This window comes from Myotis myotis, unplaced genomic scaffold, assembly GCF_014108235.1.
Source record: "Myotis myotis isolate mMyoMyo1 unplaced genomic scaffold, mMyoMyo1.p scaffold_m19_p_5, whole genome shotgun sequence".
Taxonomy (NCBI): domain Eukaryota; kingdom Metazoa; phylum Chordata; class Mammalia; order Chiroptera; family Vespertilionidae; genus Myotis; species Myotis myotis.
In genome coordinates, this window is record NW_023416357.1 from 94,843,576 (window position 1) to 94,859,466 (window position 15,891).

Genomic DNA, 15,891 nt, shown 5'->3' on the forward strand with positions numbered 1-15,891 from the left:
ACGCTCCCGTGAGGTCCTCATTTGGGGCCGTCATGGGGACTCCTGGATGGAGACTAGTCTTGGGCACCTGGACCTGAGGGAGGCCCCACAGAGGAAAGCCCTCCCTCCAAGCCCCAGAACCTACTCCTTACTTTGGAACAAGGCTGACAGCTTAGTGTCAGGTTTGGGGTTAGGGGCACTGCCCCCTCCCAAGCTCCGAAGATGTGTATGTGGGATTGGCGGCGGCGGCGGTGGTGTGATTTTGTAGCTTATCTGCGTGGGAAACGCAGAGAGCAGCCTGAAAAGTGACAACCAATGGCCTTGGAGAGGGCCTTAAGAAACGGGCAGCCCAAATACTGGGTGAGTCCACTCACACGAGGTGCCCTAGCCATAGGCAAGTTCCTAGGCGCAGAAGGTAGAGTAGAGCTGGGAAAGGGGCGTGGGGATTAGGGCTTAATGGGTGCAGAGTTTTTGTTGGGAAGGGTGAAAACATTTGGGGTCTAGATCGTGGTGATGGTTATACGACATTGTGAATGTATTTAATGCCATGGAATTGCACACTTGTAGGTGGTTAAAATATTAGGTATATTTTACCAAATGTTTTTAAAAAGTCTTCAGCCACTTCTACGCTGAATTGGTTAGAAATCCCAGAGGCGCTCACTGTTGCTGGCCACTTCCCCCTGGAACTTGGCCTTGGGTTGAGGAAGTGGACGGAGGATGAGGAAGGTGCTGGAGCCTGGTTTCCCCAGGAGTCCCCAAGGGACAGAGATGGAAACCAAAGCTGGCGGAGCCTTTGCAGCGCTGGGGCGCCCACACGCTCCTGTTCTCCCAGAGCCTCTCACTCCTAGATGCAGGGCCTAGCTGAGACTGCCAGTCAGTACTGCAGGTCCCCGAGCTAGTAATGCCCAGAGCCAGACTTGGAACCTCCACCTGCACCCCCTCCCCTGCGAGACCTCCCCTTTTTTCCACCTGGAGATGTCCAGGTGGGGTATGGAGAATGGGGGAGACCCTTCTGGAGAAATCAGGGCCCAGATGCCAAGCCCACGGCCTAGGGAGGGGTGTGGGGGTGGCGGGAAGGTGCAGAACCTGTTTTCCTACTGAGGGTTTTGGATCTGCCACCTCTACCCCCGCCTGGACTTGGGGAGTGGGGGTGGGAGGCAGAGAGCAGGCCACACAGCCTGGAGCTGCCTCTTTCTGTCCCATGAGGAAATTTTGATTCTCCTGAAATCCTGGGACAGGTGTTTGTGCCTCAGAGGTGGCCAGCGGGGTGGGTGAGGCCAGGGCCAGGCAGGCAGCTTGGGAGCTGACACTGCACTGCCCCACCCAGAGGGGAGGGGCCGTGCCCTCTCTGGCTGGCAGGGCCCCAGATCAGGGCACAACTCTTGAGGGTCAAGCAGGACTCCCTGGCATCTAATTGTAAATACAGGGCACATCCATTCAGTCCTCCCTGCCACCCCCTTCACACGACACGCACAAGTAATTTGTAAGGCCCTTTCTTCCTGGGATTTAAGCGTGTTTCACCTACATATCCTTTCCCTGTCTCTCACACGATATCTTTTTCACAGGAGCTAAAGCCGCGTGCATGTGGCACACTCTCAATTTCCCAGCTACGGGTGATTGATTCAGAGGGAGGCTCAACTGGTCAGTGTTGCATCCCAGGCACATGCCGCCCTGCCCTCTGGGGCCTTCCTGGCTGACCAGGGCAGAGTGAAGGCCTCTCTTTGTCACAGTCAACCCCGCCAGACATGGCCAGGAAGGGAAGTCTGTCGAGACAAAAACATAGGAATGCCTTTCCCGGCCAGATGGGATGGCAGTGGACTGCTGGCTGGCTGGTTGGCGGGGTTTGTTTGGGAGGCAGGAGTCCAGCCACCTTCGGGGGCGGGGGGTGGGGGGGGAATTGTGTGTGTTGCAACATGTGGTTGCTGCCCGGCTCTGTGGACAAGCGGGGCCTCTGACATAGGCTCTGGGCGAACGCAGGGTGGGGGTGGTGGCCACATCACCCAAAGGTGCAGTGGGGTCCCCGGCATTGGGACTGGGGAGCAGAACCCTTCCAGAAGAGGCAGTTAAAGGTCAGGTCGGCGACCAGACTCCTGTGTGGGAGCCCCTCGGGGATGTCTTCCTGGGTTTGGAAAAGCAGGCGATTGGCAGCAGCAGCTGGAATGGGGAAAGAGGACAGCTGGCACCGTAGCCAGGACTAGAGGCCTGACTCTTGGTTGTTGGCTTCAGCTTGTCCAGGGAAAGAATGGAGGTCTGGGGGGGTTGCTGGAAGAGGAGGCCCCATGCTCCCCCGTGAGGGGTGGTCCACCCTGGTTTCCTGCAGGAGTTCCTTAAAGACTGCAGTTTCGGCAGGGCCAGCTTTGGCGGGGCCAGCTTTGGCGGGAATCGGCAGATGCATCTGGCTCTTGTTAGGGACTGGCCGAAGGGGGAGGCTAAAAATATCAGAGGCAGAGCTGCCACCCAGCGTGAGCGCCCGGCTGGTAACCTGATCCCCACGGTGGGGGCGCTGGTGGTGACTGTGACGTCGTTGTTCTGTCCCAGTCACTTGGGCTCTCCCAGGCAGCAGAGCCTCAGGTGGACTCCTGGAAGGGGTAAGAGCTCTCAGCATTCGGGGCAGCCAGGGACTGAGATCGGAGAATTTCAGGGGCACGACAGCCTTAGACCATCCCACTGTGACAGCAGCAGGGCCACTCCGAGAGGTGGAGTGACTTGCCTACAGTCAGTTAGCACTTGGCTGCAGGTTCATCCCTGTACCAATGTAGTAAGATCTGTAAGACACGGTTGAATTTTTAAAAAAAGAGCAAGTAGCAAAGCAATACATGGGAAAATAGGCTATTTGTATAGCAACAAACAAGTACTAGCTGCATTTCATCTGTATTCCTGTAATTCATCCGTATTACGTGTATACGAAGGAAAACGTCTGGAAGGATTTATCAAAATAGATTGGTGTGGCTGCCTCTGGTGAGAGGTGTGGAAGCAGCGGGCACAGGGACTCCACTCTTACCCACAACAGAGAATATATTCATGGGTTACTTGTGTACCTGAAGCTCAATAATAATATAGGGCGTTTTGCAGGGGTGGGGGTGGGGAGCTTTAGAAGATGGGCTGCATGGTGGAGGCTCTGGACAGAAAGTCTGGGTAGGGCTGTGCAGTAGTCCAGGGACACGTAACGGGGGTTTAAATCCGGGGGTGCCATCCAGTCCGCATGGAACATTGCCCTCATTGTGGACGCCTCGTGGGTGTGATGGGTTTCCCATCTGGGGTCTGGGTGCTGCTAATAGAAAAGTGGTGAGCGGGGGATGGGGGCCAACAGTGAGTACCCTTGGGGTGTGTTAAGAACGCCATCATGAGGTCCTTGGCAGGGTGTCCTGGAGACCATCGGGAGTCTGGGCTTGGACGAGAATTCAGAGACAGACCTGGGTCTCGTTGGTGTTTGAGAGCAGGGAAGAATGACTTAGATTTTGCCAGTGTTATCAGCAGCAATGAAAATAATCATCATGCTGTTATTATGGCATTTATAGGATGTAAAGCCGTTTACTGGCCACGTGCTTTACAACCTTTATCTCATTTAAAATGAGTAATAACCCCCTGAGGTAGGGACTCTTATCCCTGTTCTATAGATGAAAAAAAACGGAGTCCTAAAAATGTGGCTTAAACACGCACAGTGACTGTGTCGGGATTTGAATCCAAGTCTGTGGACCCCACAGACTCTGTTCCATCGGGCGTATTCCGGCCACGTCCCTCTCTTTAAAAGCAGACGTGTGCGCTCTCCTCTTGAAGCAATCCCAGTCCTTTGGGCCAGGAAAGTTCCTTTGCGGCAGACGCTCTGGTGAGTGTCCGGGAGACGAGCATTTCTCACCCAGAGTCGGCTGTCTCAGCCCCGAAGGTCCCGCAGCAGCCTGATCACCGAGAACAGGCGCCCACACCCAGGAGGAATCCTGCTTCACACGGAACCCCCGGTCCAAATGGCATTCGGTTCCATTGTTTCTGATGGTCTCTGCATAAGGGAGGCCAGAGCTGCTGGCACCTGTCGAGTTCACAGGATGTTTCCAGCACCCAGCACAGAGCTAAGCATGCAGTAAGCGCGTAGTAGGTCTCTGTTCACGTGACTAACCGATAGAAGGAGTCACCCTGGGTCTTAGGCAGCTTCCTGCTTTCCAGCCAACCCCAGTGAGGAGCCAGCCGGAGGCTGCAGGGGATGGGGAGAGAAGGGTTTGGGGGAAGGTTGGGGACCGTGAGCGAGAATTAGGATCGGCAGCTGCTCCCTCTCCCTCCTGCCTTTGGCTCTGCCTGGAGCCGAGACAGGCCCAAGTGGTATGGTCAGTGTCCATTTATATCAACATGACATGGGGTCACATTCTTCTAAGACCAGAAGAGGCTTCATCCTCGACACGCCCAGAGTATGGTCTGCACACAGGCATTTGGAGATGAATTCTATGCAGGCAGTGCTGAAAACTGCAGTCCGCTCATTTATTTTAAAGTATATTACTGAAACGTCCATCACTTGGCAAGTGATACTGATTTTCCATTTATGGCATAAGACACAGTTTAAAAAGAATCCAATTAAACTGATATGCTTTAATGATAATTCTGGGCAATGAACAGTACAGTTGGTACACAGATGGGTAGAAATGACAATGGTGGCCGTGTTGACACTATTGGTGTCCCACCTGGTCCCCTTGGCTGGATGAGGGGCCACCCCCCACCCCCACCCCCAGCTGTGATGCACTCAGCTTCCCCTTCTCCTGAGAATTCCGAGAAGCCCCCCGACCCAGAGATGTCTGGGAAGTTATGCTCCCGCTCCCCCGGGAGTGAGAGGAGGACTCCGAGCCTTGCTCCCTGGAGGTTCTTCAGTCTTCACCTCCTCCCTGCTCTGGGGCTGCCTGGGTGCCAGGCACCATGCTGGGCATCAGGGACACAGCAGTGACCAAACAGATGTAAATCCCTGCCCGCCGGGCACTTCCAGTCTAGAGGGGAGAGACCAAAAAAGTGAATAGAGAGCAATAGGGAAATAGCAGATTTGAAGAAAATAAAACAGGAGTCGCTTCGATTGGCTGGTCTGGGAAGGCTTCTCTAAGGAGGGAACTTTGAAGTTGAGGCTGAACACAGAGAAGCAGCTAGACACCCCAAGATCTAAGAACTTCCCCGAAAGGGGGAATTGCTCAGCAAACATCCTGCTGCCCTGAGTGGGAAGCAAGCTGGGTCCGTAGGGGAGAAGGAAGGGGCACTAACTAAGGTTTGGGGTGCTAGCCCACCCCCGATTTCTTTTGAGCACTCTGTGAGGGCCGGGACTGGGTGGTCCAAGTCCTCATGTCCTCGAGTAGTGCCTACTGTATATGCTCTGTACTCAGGACAGGTGGGCATCTGGGATGTGAGGGGCTGGCTCAGAGCCTTGGGTGTGGGTGGTCGGTTGAGGGTGTGGGATGAGGATGTCTGGCCTCTGGGCCCTGCGGTTTCTACCTTCCCTTTCACACCAGGGGCTGCCAAGGGCTCGCAGGTGTCCTTGTGTGTCAGCCCCCAGGGCATGGAGGTGTTGAAATACCAGCCCCCAGGAAACTCAGAGCTCCCCCATTTTATTCTCTGAAATCTCTTTTTAAATGAGTTTTTTCAAGCGTACAATTCAGAGTGTTTTAGTGGCGCCGCAGGTAGGTGTGGCCATCACCAGAGTCCATTTGGAAACATTTTCATTGCTTCATAAAGAAACCCGACGCCCTTTGGATATCCCCCCCTATTTTCCCATCCCCCTCAGCCCTGGTCAGTCACTGATCTTTCTGCCTGTATGGATTTGCCTCTTCTGAACATTTTATATAAATAGAATCATACACTGTGTGGCCTTTTGAGTCTAGCTTAGTTCACTTGGTGTAATATCTTCGAGGTTCATCTATGTTGTAGCATATCTGTTAGACTTTTTATGACCTAATCCTATTCTGTTGTATGGACGTAACACATTTTGTTTATCCATTCATGCGTGGGTGGACGTATGGGTTGTTTCTACCTTTTGGCCGTGGTAAATAATGCTGCTATATGCACTGTGCAAGTTTTTGTTGGACATGTGCTTTCATTTCTCTTGGGTACATACCTAGGAGTAGCATTGTTGGGTCATGTGGTCGCTCTGTGTAATTGTTTGAGGAGCAGCCAGACTGCTTTCCATAGTGGCCGCACCATTTCACGGTCCTACCAGCAATGTAAGAGCATTCTACTGTCTTCGTTTTAATTCAGTGCCCCGTCCTGTCCTGGTTCCCTAAGAAGCTTCCACTGGTAGAGGTCTAGAGCAGCTACTGGGTTCCGGGCTCCTGGATTGAAGTGAGGCCCCACTGAAGGTCTTGGGACAGACGGGGTGGAAGGAAGGGAAGGCACATGCGCTGTGGTTCCCTGGGTGGGGACCACCCGAGACAGAACTGGAAATCAATGGATTACTGCAGGGTGGGGGTCGCGATACTGGAGCGATTTTAGGTGGTGCTGGAACGTCATTAAACAATGTTAAATCACTCGGGGAGAAAGTGGTTTCCTTTTTGTCTTTAAATGTTTTGTTTCCATCAGAGGGAAATCCTTCGTTGCTGCTAAACTCTTGATGCCTCTTTGACTCTTGCTGTTGGTTTTTTTTCTATCACCAGACAGGGCAGGTCTTCAGCTCAGCTCTTCTGCAGACAGCAGCATTGAACCAGAACTTGTGAAGGGGTTAGCAGAGGGGCCATTTATTTTACAGTCAATCTCTATTTGTGGCAAGTGGTGCCGAGTTTCCATTTCCAGGGAGCCAGATTTCTTTTTTTAAAATATGTTTTTATTGATCTCAGAGAGAGGAAGAGAGGGATAGAAACATCCTATATAATAAAGAGCTAATATGCTAATTAGACCGAACAGCCCAACAACCTTCTGGACGAAGCCGGGACTGCGAGGGCTGGCCGGGGCTGTGAGGGGCTGCGAGGGCTGGCCGGGGCTGTGAGGGCCAAGCCCCTTGCACGAATTTTGTGCATCGGGCCTCTAATCAATAATAAGAGAGAATCGCCGAAACCGGTTTGGCTCAGTGGATAGAGCGTCGGCCTGCGGACTGAAAGGTCCCAGGTTCGATTCCGGTCAAGGGCATGTACCTTGGTTGCGGGCACATCCCCAGTAGGAGATGTGCAGAAGGCGGCTGATCGATGTTTCTCTCTCATCGATGTTTCTAACTCTCTCTCTCCCTTCCTCTCTGTAAAAAATCAATAAAATATATTTAAAAAAAAAAAAAAATAAATAAGAGAGAATCATCAATCGGCTGCCTCCTGCATGCCCCCTACTGGGGATCAAGCTCGAAACCCTGACATGTGCCCTGACTGGGAATCAAACCATGACCTCCTGGTTCATGGGTCAATGCTCAACCACTGAGCCACACCGGCAGGGCCAGATTTCTTTTTAAAACACATGTATTTCTGTTAAAGAGTGGGTTTATTTTAAGACAAAGATGAAGTGAAATCCTACAGTGATACCTCGAGAGGGTGGATGGCAAATGACTGAGGTTTGGAAAGCCGTGTTCTAAAGTTTAGGGCCCCCAAACCAGATGGGATGTTGGGAAGTGGGGAGGTCCCCAATCCGGGGGCACATTCAGATGGAAACTGGAAGCCATAAAAATAACCCAGGCAGAGGCTATGAGTCAGGGCGGCTCTGCATGACCACACCGTGCCTTTCAGCTGAGCCTGCATGAGCTCACAGCTCTCCTTGTGCGGGGTCAGGTTCCCAGTGCCATGGCTGCACAGGGCCACAGCTGCAGACACAATGTCATCAGAGGCGCCCCAGTTGGAAAGGGGAGGTGTTGGGACTGCCTTTCTTTCTAGCAGGGTGACCTCGCAGGCCTCCAGACATGCCAACGGGGAAATGTTCCAGTGTGATTTCAGGCTCACGGGGATCGCTCCCCAGCTGGCTCAGTATCTGCCCTGGTCTTGAGTGTTTCCTGGCAGGAATCCCTTCCTGTCAGTCCCTCCAAGCCCCCAGGTAAAGGAGCAGGACCTACCTGCTCTCAGGTTACAGAGAGGTGCTGTGTTAGGCAGGGTTCTCTAAGAAACAGAACCAATTGATGTGTGCTATAAAGAGAGATTTACTGTAAGGAATTGGTTCACCCAAGTGTGGAGGCCGGCAAGTCCAAAATCTGCCAGGTAGGCCGGCAGGACCTAGGGAAGGTCGGCTTTTTCGTCATCTTCAGGCCTTCAGCTGACTGAATGAGGCCCCCCGCAGTAATGGAGGGCAGTCTGCTTTTCTCAGTGCTCTCCAATTTAAATGCTAATCTCACCCAAGAAACACCCCCACAGAAACACGGTGGCCCAGCCAAGTTGACCCATAAAATTAATGGTCACAGGTACTTCAGGTGGGCCAGACACACAGCATTAGTAAAATAGAATCTTTCAGATATTCCCTTTCAAATTTCCTTCTAACCCTCCAAGGAGAAACTGTCCGTTTTGTGCAAACGTGTCTTTAAAACTTCTGAAACACGTGTGACATTCCTGTTTCAGCAAAGAGAGAGAAAAGCTGGCTGGGACGCACAGCTCGCAGCAGCAGCAGCAGCAGTTTCTAGCTGGAATCTAATAACACTGTTTTGTTTTCATTGTATTTCTCTTCCCCAGCACCACCTACTTAGGGCAGCAACGGCTGACTTTCCATTTCCAGTCTTGATATAAGGTTTCCTTTCATAACGATGTGAGTCTTAAAAGTCAGTTACTAGTAACACAGGTGGGACACAGTTAGGCCTGACCTTCTGAAGGTGGTGCAGGGATGACTGATTTGGAAAACATTGACGTAAGCATAGCGGGGACGGTGCCTGAAATATCCCCTAATTGTCCGCACATCTCGAGCGTCCTGTTGTCTGTTTGCACTTCTTTCCCTCCGGGAGACAGCTCTGGTGGTCATTTCCACTTGGTGGCTGCCACCTGAGAGTGGTGGCGGGGGACAGGAAGGAGAATGCTGGCTTTTGGGGAGCAGAAGGGACCAGCGTGGCAATTCTGAGAAACTTCACTGAGTTTCTGGTCGCGACTGGTGCATGTACTTGTTATATACAGATGCTGTTCTAAGCATGTCCACTCTGTTATCACCCAACAGTCCTAGGAGAGAGGTGTGCCATTGTCATCCCCATTTTACAGGAAACTGAGGCAGTGAGTGGCCAAGCTGCTGGGCCACAGTCCAGTCTGGCTCCATCTGAGCTCTCACCGAGTTTTGTACACACTACTTCCTGTTGGTCTTCTCCCCTTCGTCCCCTTCCTGTGTGAATTTACACGGCGGTGGCGGCCTGGCTTCCTGGTCTTGAGGCTGAGTTGTAGGCCGTGATTCCTGGTCCCTAACTTGCTGGCAAAATCCATCTATAAAAAGGACGGCTCTTGTCACTTAGGCTGTTAAAGGAAATGCCACTAATACAAGGCGCTCTGCGGCGGAAGGAATATTCCTAACCCAGTGGCTGTGAGGATGAGAGCCCCCTGAGTCTGACACCTGCCTCACCCCTAGCCAGCTAATCCGAATCCACCTCACCCCACACTGACACGTGCGCCTGCAGATACAGTATCAGCCCTCCCTGGGCTGGGCTGTGTGTTTGCCGGCAGCATAATTACAGAGAGCTCCTGGGATGACAGCAGGCAGCGGGAGCTCTTTAATTGAGGGGGTCAGGTAGCAGTCATTGGCAGGATGGTGGTTATTAGCCCTTTTGAGAGCTGCCCAAACTAGCAGACATTCAACAAGTATGTGCTGAGTAACCTTGGGCACTGGGGGTATGAAGATGAGTAAGATGTGGTTTCCATCTTTGAGGAACTCTGAGTCTCATAAAGCAGTGTTTCCCCTGTATCTGTTCGCACTTGCTGTGTAACAAACCATCCCAGAATGCAATGGCGTGAAACAGAAAGCATTTATTTAGCTCCTGATTCTGCAGGTGGGTGGAGTGGGCTTGGGTCAGCTGGGGGCGGGCTGGGTTAGGGCACAGGGACAGGCACAGGAGACCCCTGCCCTTCCAGGGGCAGCCAGGACTCAGTGGGTGGGGAATGCATTTTACCTCTTGTCAGGAGGATTCGGTTTGTTAAAATGTTACTAAAACCCTTGGTGCTTATGAACAGGAGAGATGCTGATCTGCATTTTTCTTACAACGTCTTGTCTGCTTTTGAGATCAGGGTATTGCAGGCCTCATAGAATGAGTTGGGAGGTATCCCCTTTTCCATTTTCTGGGAGAGTTTTTGCGGAGCCGGTATTATTCTTCCTTCAGTGTGTGGCGGAATCACCGGTGAAGCCATCGGGGCTGCGTTTCCTCTTTGGGAAGGGCCTCCAGGCACCTGATAAACATTTCTTCCTTCTTTTACTGTCAGACTTGGAAGAAAAGTCTAGGTCCTTTCTTGACTTCTTCTTAGCTCTGTAGCTCCTTGAAAGCTGGTTCCTTTAGTCCTTCATTCAACACACATTTGCTGAGCACCATCCACAAACTGGGCACTGTCCCTGACCCCAGCGGGAGAGGCAGTAATACCCAAGTTCACAGCCACAGGATACCACCAGGTCGCAGGGAGGAAAACAAAGAAGAGCCTTCGTTCACTTCACCGAAATTATTACCAAGTTTGCCTATGAGCTCATTTTCCATCATGATGTGTTTTTTCCTCGTCTCTCCTCTCTTGCCTTCTGGGTCCCCCCCCCCCCCGCCCCCAGCTCCTCTTCCCTCCCCCCACTGTGCCCCCATCGCTGTCTCCTTCGTGGGCCTTTCCTCCCCGCCTCTCCTCTCTGCCAGCACTTTCTCCCCAGGAATATTTTATATCTCCCCGTGGTTTTGTCTCCCATCCATACCCATGACACTGGATTTCTGTTCCCAGCTTCCGTTTTCTCCTGAGTGGCAGCCCCGCCCATATTTCCAACTGCCCAGCCCTTTTCCACCATTGTTAACCAGGCATTCGTCCTTCCAGTGCTCCTCCTGCCCCAGTCCAAGTGCATCAGTGGAACCAGCGTCCACGCTGGCACAAGCAGACGGCCCCCAGGGTCCTCTGCCCGTCCCTCCGCCCAGCGCAGGCCCTGGCGATTCCGCCTGCTGAGGAGCTCTCCGTCTCTCCCTTCTGCCCACATCCCTGTCCTGCCTTAGTCCAGACCCTCCTCATTTCTCACCAGGGCTGCTCCAGCAGCTCCCCAGTTCACTTCCTTCTAAACTGGCTGCCGGACTGTGCAATGTTTTGCTTGTAGAGGCAGATCTTGTTACTTTCCTGCCTAAAAACCCTCCCGTCTCCCACTGTGTCCAGGGTAACACGCAGACTCCCAAGGCCCGTTAAGTTCTGGCTCAGCCCGGGGCCCTGCCCAGCACTCACTCTACTCACACTGGTCATGCTCCTGTGCCTCAGCGGAGCGTTTGGCTCCGTTTGCCCACAACACCCCGTCCCCACAGCCCTGCCTGTCCATCCTCTGACACCCAGCTCTGAGGTCACTTCCTCTGGGACACCCTGATGACGCTGCCCCCCTCCAGCACAGGGCTAGCCACACCTCCCTCTGTGTGCTCACACACACGTCATCACAGCGTGTTCATTTATTGGCACCTGCTTGTTCTTCTTGCGCCTGAGCGCTCCCCAGGGACACGGAGCCTGCCTTGCTCATCCGTGTATCACCAGGGCCCGGGCGTGACCAGCATTCAGTGAATGCTCATTGGGTGAATACTTGCTCCATTTAAAGACAGTGAATGACAGGCTGGTAATCAGAAGGCTGGGGTCTGAGCCCTGCTTCCCCACCTGCTAACTGGATGATGTGGCTAAATCCCTTCGTTTTAATGCGTCACCTGCAAAATGCATCATAGTCTTTGCCCATCCTTAGGACGGGCCACCTCGCTGACAAGTGTTCCTCCTGCGCTCGGCGAAGGGAGGTGCTTTCAGGACTCACGGGTGACTCTGTTCTCTGCGTCCCTGTCCCCAGCCTCCTCACGTGTGTCCCACTTCGTGGAGCCCGGAGCAGTGACACGTAGGGATGACCAGCATCCAAAGCCACAGGTGGCCCCAGGACTTTGCACTGATCTCCTCATCAAGCCTGAAAGTAACAGCACCCTACAAGGGAAGAGAAACTGAGATGTAGACAATATGGTGGTTTCTCTGGTGCCTGATTGCCTAGGTTCAAATCCCAGCTCTAGCCTTTCCTAGCTCTGTGGCCTTGGGGAAGTTGCTTAACCTCTCTGAACCTTATTTTCTTTACCTGTGAAATGAGGTTAATGATAGCCCTTGCCGGTTTGGCTCAGTAGCTAAAAGCGCCGGCCTGTGGATTGAAGGATCCTGGGTTTGATTCCAGTCAAGGGCATGTACCTCGGTTGCAGGCTCCATCCCTGGCCCTAGTCGGAGCGTGTGCGGGGGGCAACCAACTGATGTGTCAATCTCACATTGATGTTTCTCTCTCTGTGTCTCTCCCCCTCCCTTCCACTGTCTTTAAAAATCAATGGGAAAAATATCCTCGGGTGAGAATTAACAATAAATAAATAAATATATAAATAAATAAATAAATAAATAAATAATGAGGCTAATTATAACAGCTACAACCTAGTGTTTTCCTGAGGAACGAATGAGTTAATCCATGTGGAGACCTTAGAATAGTGCCTGGCACACACGAGGCAATAACTGTTGGCCACCACTGTTGTTGATGTTGTGTTATTATTATTTCAGTGGCTGAGAGGGCCAGGGCTGAGCAGGCAGAACCATTCTCTGTGGCTTCTGCCCTGAAGCACTGCCAAATCCCAGTGTCCTGCCTCTTGTCATTTCTGGACAGAGCCAAGAGTTGTCTTGGTGCCCAGAAACCCCAGCCACAGTGAGCACAAAGCCGGCCAACCCAGGGCAAAGGGGCTTCCGCCATCCCCAGGGCATCTCGGACGTCTGGATATTTCGGGCTGGCTGCTGTCTAGATAGCAGGGCAGGAGGCTGAGCTGACCTCTGCCTTCCTGAAACAGAGGCCAAAGCCACTGTCCCCTCCGAGTGCTGTGGGCGGTGGGAGGGGCCGAGGTTCCAGCCAGCTGGGGGTTGAACTGCCAGCTCCAGAGTGGGCCTGGGAGTCTCCTTGGCTGTGTGGCCTGGGCAGCCACTGACCAGCCGACCTTCCCCAGGACGGGCCCAGAGCTTCCCTGGCCTTTTGAACTGGGGAGCTGCGGACGGAGCACTTCTCCGTTTGGGGCAATGGCCCTGACCTCCAGATGCCCAACTTCTCAGGTCTGTTTGAAAGGCTCCAGGGTTGTCCTTTTGCCTACAGTTCCGGGAAAAGGCTCCACTCAGGCTGAGAATGGGCCGTAGTGTGAATTGTGGGAAGAACTCCCAAGGGTGGGAATAGAATCAGGGGGCCGAGTGGTTGCCTTAATAGCGTGTTCTCTCCCCTGGGGAAGGCAGCTGGCTCACTCTTGTTCCCTTGCACGAAAGAGAGCGGGTGCCAGAGCAGCTTCCTGTTAGCACCAGCAGGCAGGGCTGAGCCTCCTGCTTCGGAGATTTGTGTTTCTATGAAGGGACGAGAGGAGGGGACCCCTACACTGCCAGTGGCAGGCCCGTGGCCTTCTCTCTCCCTGTAAGACCATCAGCAGTAAATCAAGTCGGATGGAGGGCCATTGAGTCACCAGCAGAATTTTCTCCACACCCAAGGCTAGATGTGCAACACACACACACACACACACTTCAAGCAAACATTGGACCACGGCATAGTAGGACAGCACCTCTACTTAGGAGGCAGCAAGGAAGTAGCAATTCTTGGTGTATCCTGTTTGCTATCTGAGATCTAGGTGGACATTTCTGGGGAGTACTGTCAACCATCGCTTTAGAACTTGACACTCACGGAGCCACAGATACTCCATTCTCTGTGCAGAATTTCCATGGCCCCACCTACATCTCCCAATGCCTCTCCCCCTCCTCCTCCTCCTCCTCCTCCTCCTCCTCCTCCTCACCCCTGCTCATCCCAGTCCCATGCCCAAAGGAAGTGGAAGCCCATTTGCTGCTCCTGTTCTGATTACTATTCTCATTTTAAGAAAAAAATTAAATAATAATTTCTAATACCCTGTGTTCTGTACTATTTTCTGTGGTTATTTTATGGGTATTGTATACAATGGTAGGCATTCAATCTGAAGACCCTTTTCCATGGTTCCTACAATGCACCTAAACCAAGGTTGGGGAGTCCGGGTACAGTGCTCTGGCAGATCCACCTGAGTTTCTGGGTGGAGAGAAGGTGTGTTGTAATAAATTTAGAAAGCAGAATGTAGTCCATTCTCCCATGTCACAGTGAATCCTTTCGGTGATTAAAGGGCCAAAATTCAAACCAATCTCAGAGTAGATTAATAAAGACAACACATGCTTCAGTTTGGCCAGTGAACCAATAGATTTAAAAAGGCAGGAAGCTCTATTTTTAGTCCAAATGAAGACTAAAACATCCTTCTTCGTCAAGCCTTTTCTTAATTAGCCCAGTCATATCCCAATTTTAGCTAATGGGCCCTCCCAGATCTCTCCTGCCTGGTGCAAAGCTTGAGGTAAATCCAGCCAAAGGAACAGAAACAAAAATGAGGCTGCCTGTCTCTCACCTGATTTTAACTAGGCTACCATGTGACTTTCATTAGGCCCTAAGCATGTGGGCAGGGAAGAAGGTCATAGAAAAGTGTCCTGGCCCTAACCGTTTTGGCTCAGTGGATAGAGCCTGCAGACTGAAGGGTCTCAGGTTCGATTCTGATCAAGGGTGTGTGCATTGGTTTCAGGCACATCCCCAGTAGGGGGTGTGCAGGAGGCACCTGATCGATGCTTCTCTCTCATCAATGTTTCTAACTCTCTATCCCTCTCCCTTCCTCTCTGTAAAAAAATCAATAAAATATATATTTAAAAAGAAAGAAAAGTGTCCTGGTGTCCTGGATTTGGAGTTGGAAAACCATAGATTGGTATCCTGGCTTTGCAAACATTGGCAAGTCACCTGAAGCCTTTGTCAGCTTCAGTCTGTCATCTGTAAAATGGGGATAATGATACCTCACTCTGCCAGCTTCACAGAGTTGACGTGAAGATCCAGCACAAGACAGGCTGTGTAAACTGTAGCTCGACCTTTCATCAGAAGCAGCCTCGTTTCGTGTGGGATGAGTCCTCTTGGGCATCCCCTCCCTAGGGACCTGCTTTATCTCCTTTATCTCTTGGGGTTATGCCAGCATCCTGTGCCCTGGCCACACTTATGGACGAATCTGCTAGCCTTCTCTGGAGAGTGCTTGTCCTACTTGTTCTGTGGCAGCAGCAGCTGCTGAGGTTGCACATGGCAGAGAGCAGAGGAGGACGGAGTTAGAGAGGGCCTGGCGGGGTCAAGTGCCCTGGGAAAGATGAGTCTAGGCTTGCAAGTGAAACCGTGCATTTGAAACCGTGCATTTGCCCAGCATCTGGGGTTCTGCCATAGGAGACTTGGGATGATAAAAAATATGGAAGAAATGAGGATAATAGATGGAGCCACAGAGAGAGAGAACAGGGAACTAGCTAGAGAAAAGAGGAGTTTTTTAAGAAGAATGCAATCATGGTACACTATTTGGCTCTGCAGCGAACAGCTGACATGGTCATAATGCAAATGACACTTACTGATGTGAGGATGACAAGACTGTGCCGGGGTTTCTGAGCATCTAGAAGGTTTCAGGAATCTGAAGAAGGGGCTAGACATATAAATTTGGAAGGCATTTTGGGGAGCCAGAGGAGACCTAGCTTCAGTAACCAAGTTCTCTGAATCTCTGGACCCCTCACTCTATTAACACAAATTGCCCAAAAGCAAAGCAGATATACATATCAGAGGTAAGGCCTGGTATACAGTAGGCATTGTCAGGTTGGGGGAACTGCCCTCAGCTGTCAGGCAGCAGACAATAATATATACACATCTTTAGGTTTGGGGAAATGCTTTCGGCTATTCCAGCAGCAGGTAATATGATTCAGCCCTGCTGAATAGAGAAGCCCATCAACCTTTTGAGGACTTCTTGCATCTTATTGT

General features: G+C 52.0%; 1 protein-coding gene across 1 annotated transcript in view; it reads left to right on the forward strand.

Annotated features, from left to right (window-relative positions):
* The window catches only part of EMP2 (epithelial membrane protein 2), a 35,032-nt gene that overhangs the window by 916 nt on the left and 18,225 nt on the right, over positions 1 to 15,891 (forward strand). The gene's annotated exons all lie outside the window — the stretch shown is intronic.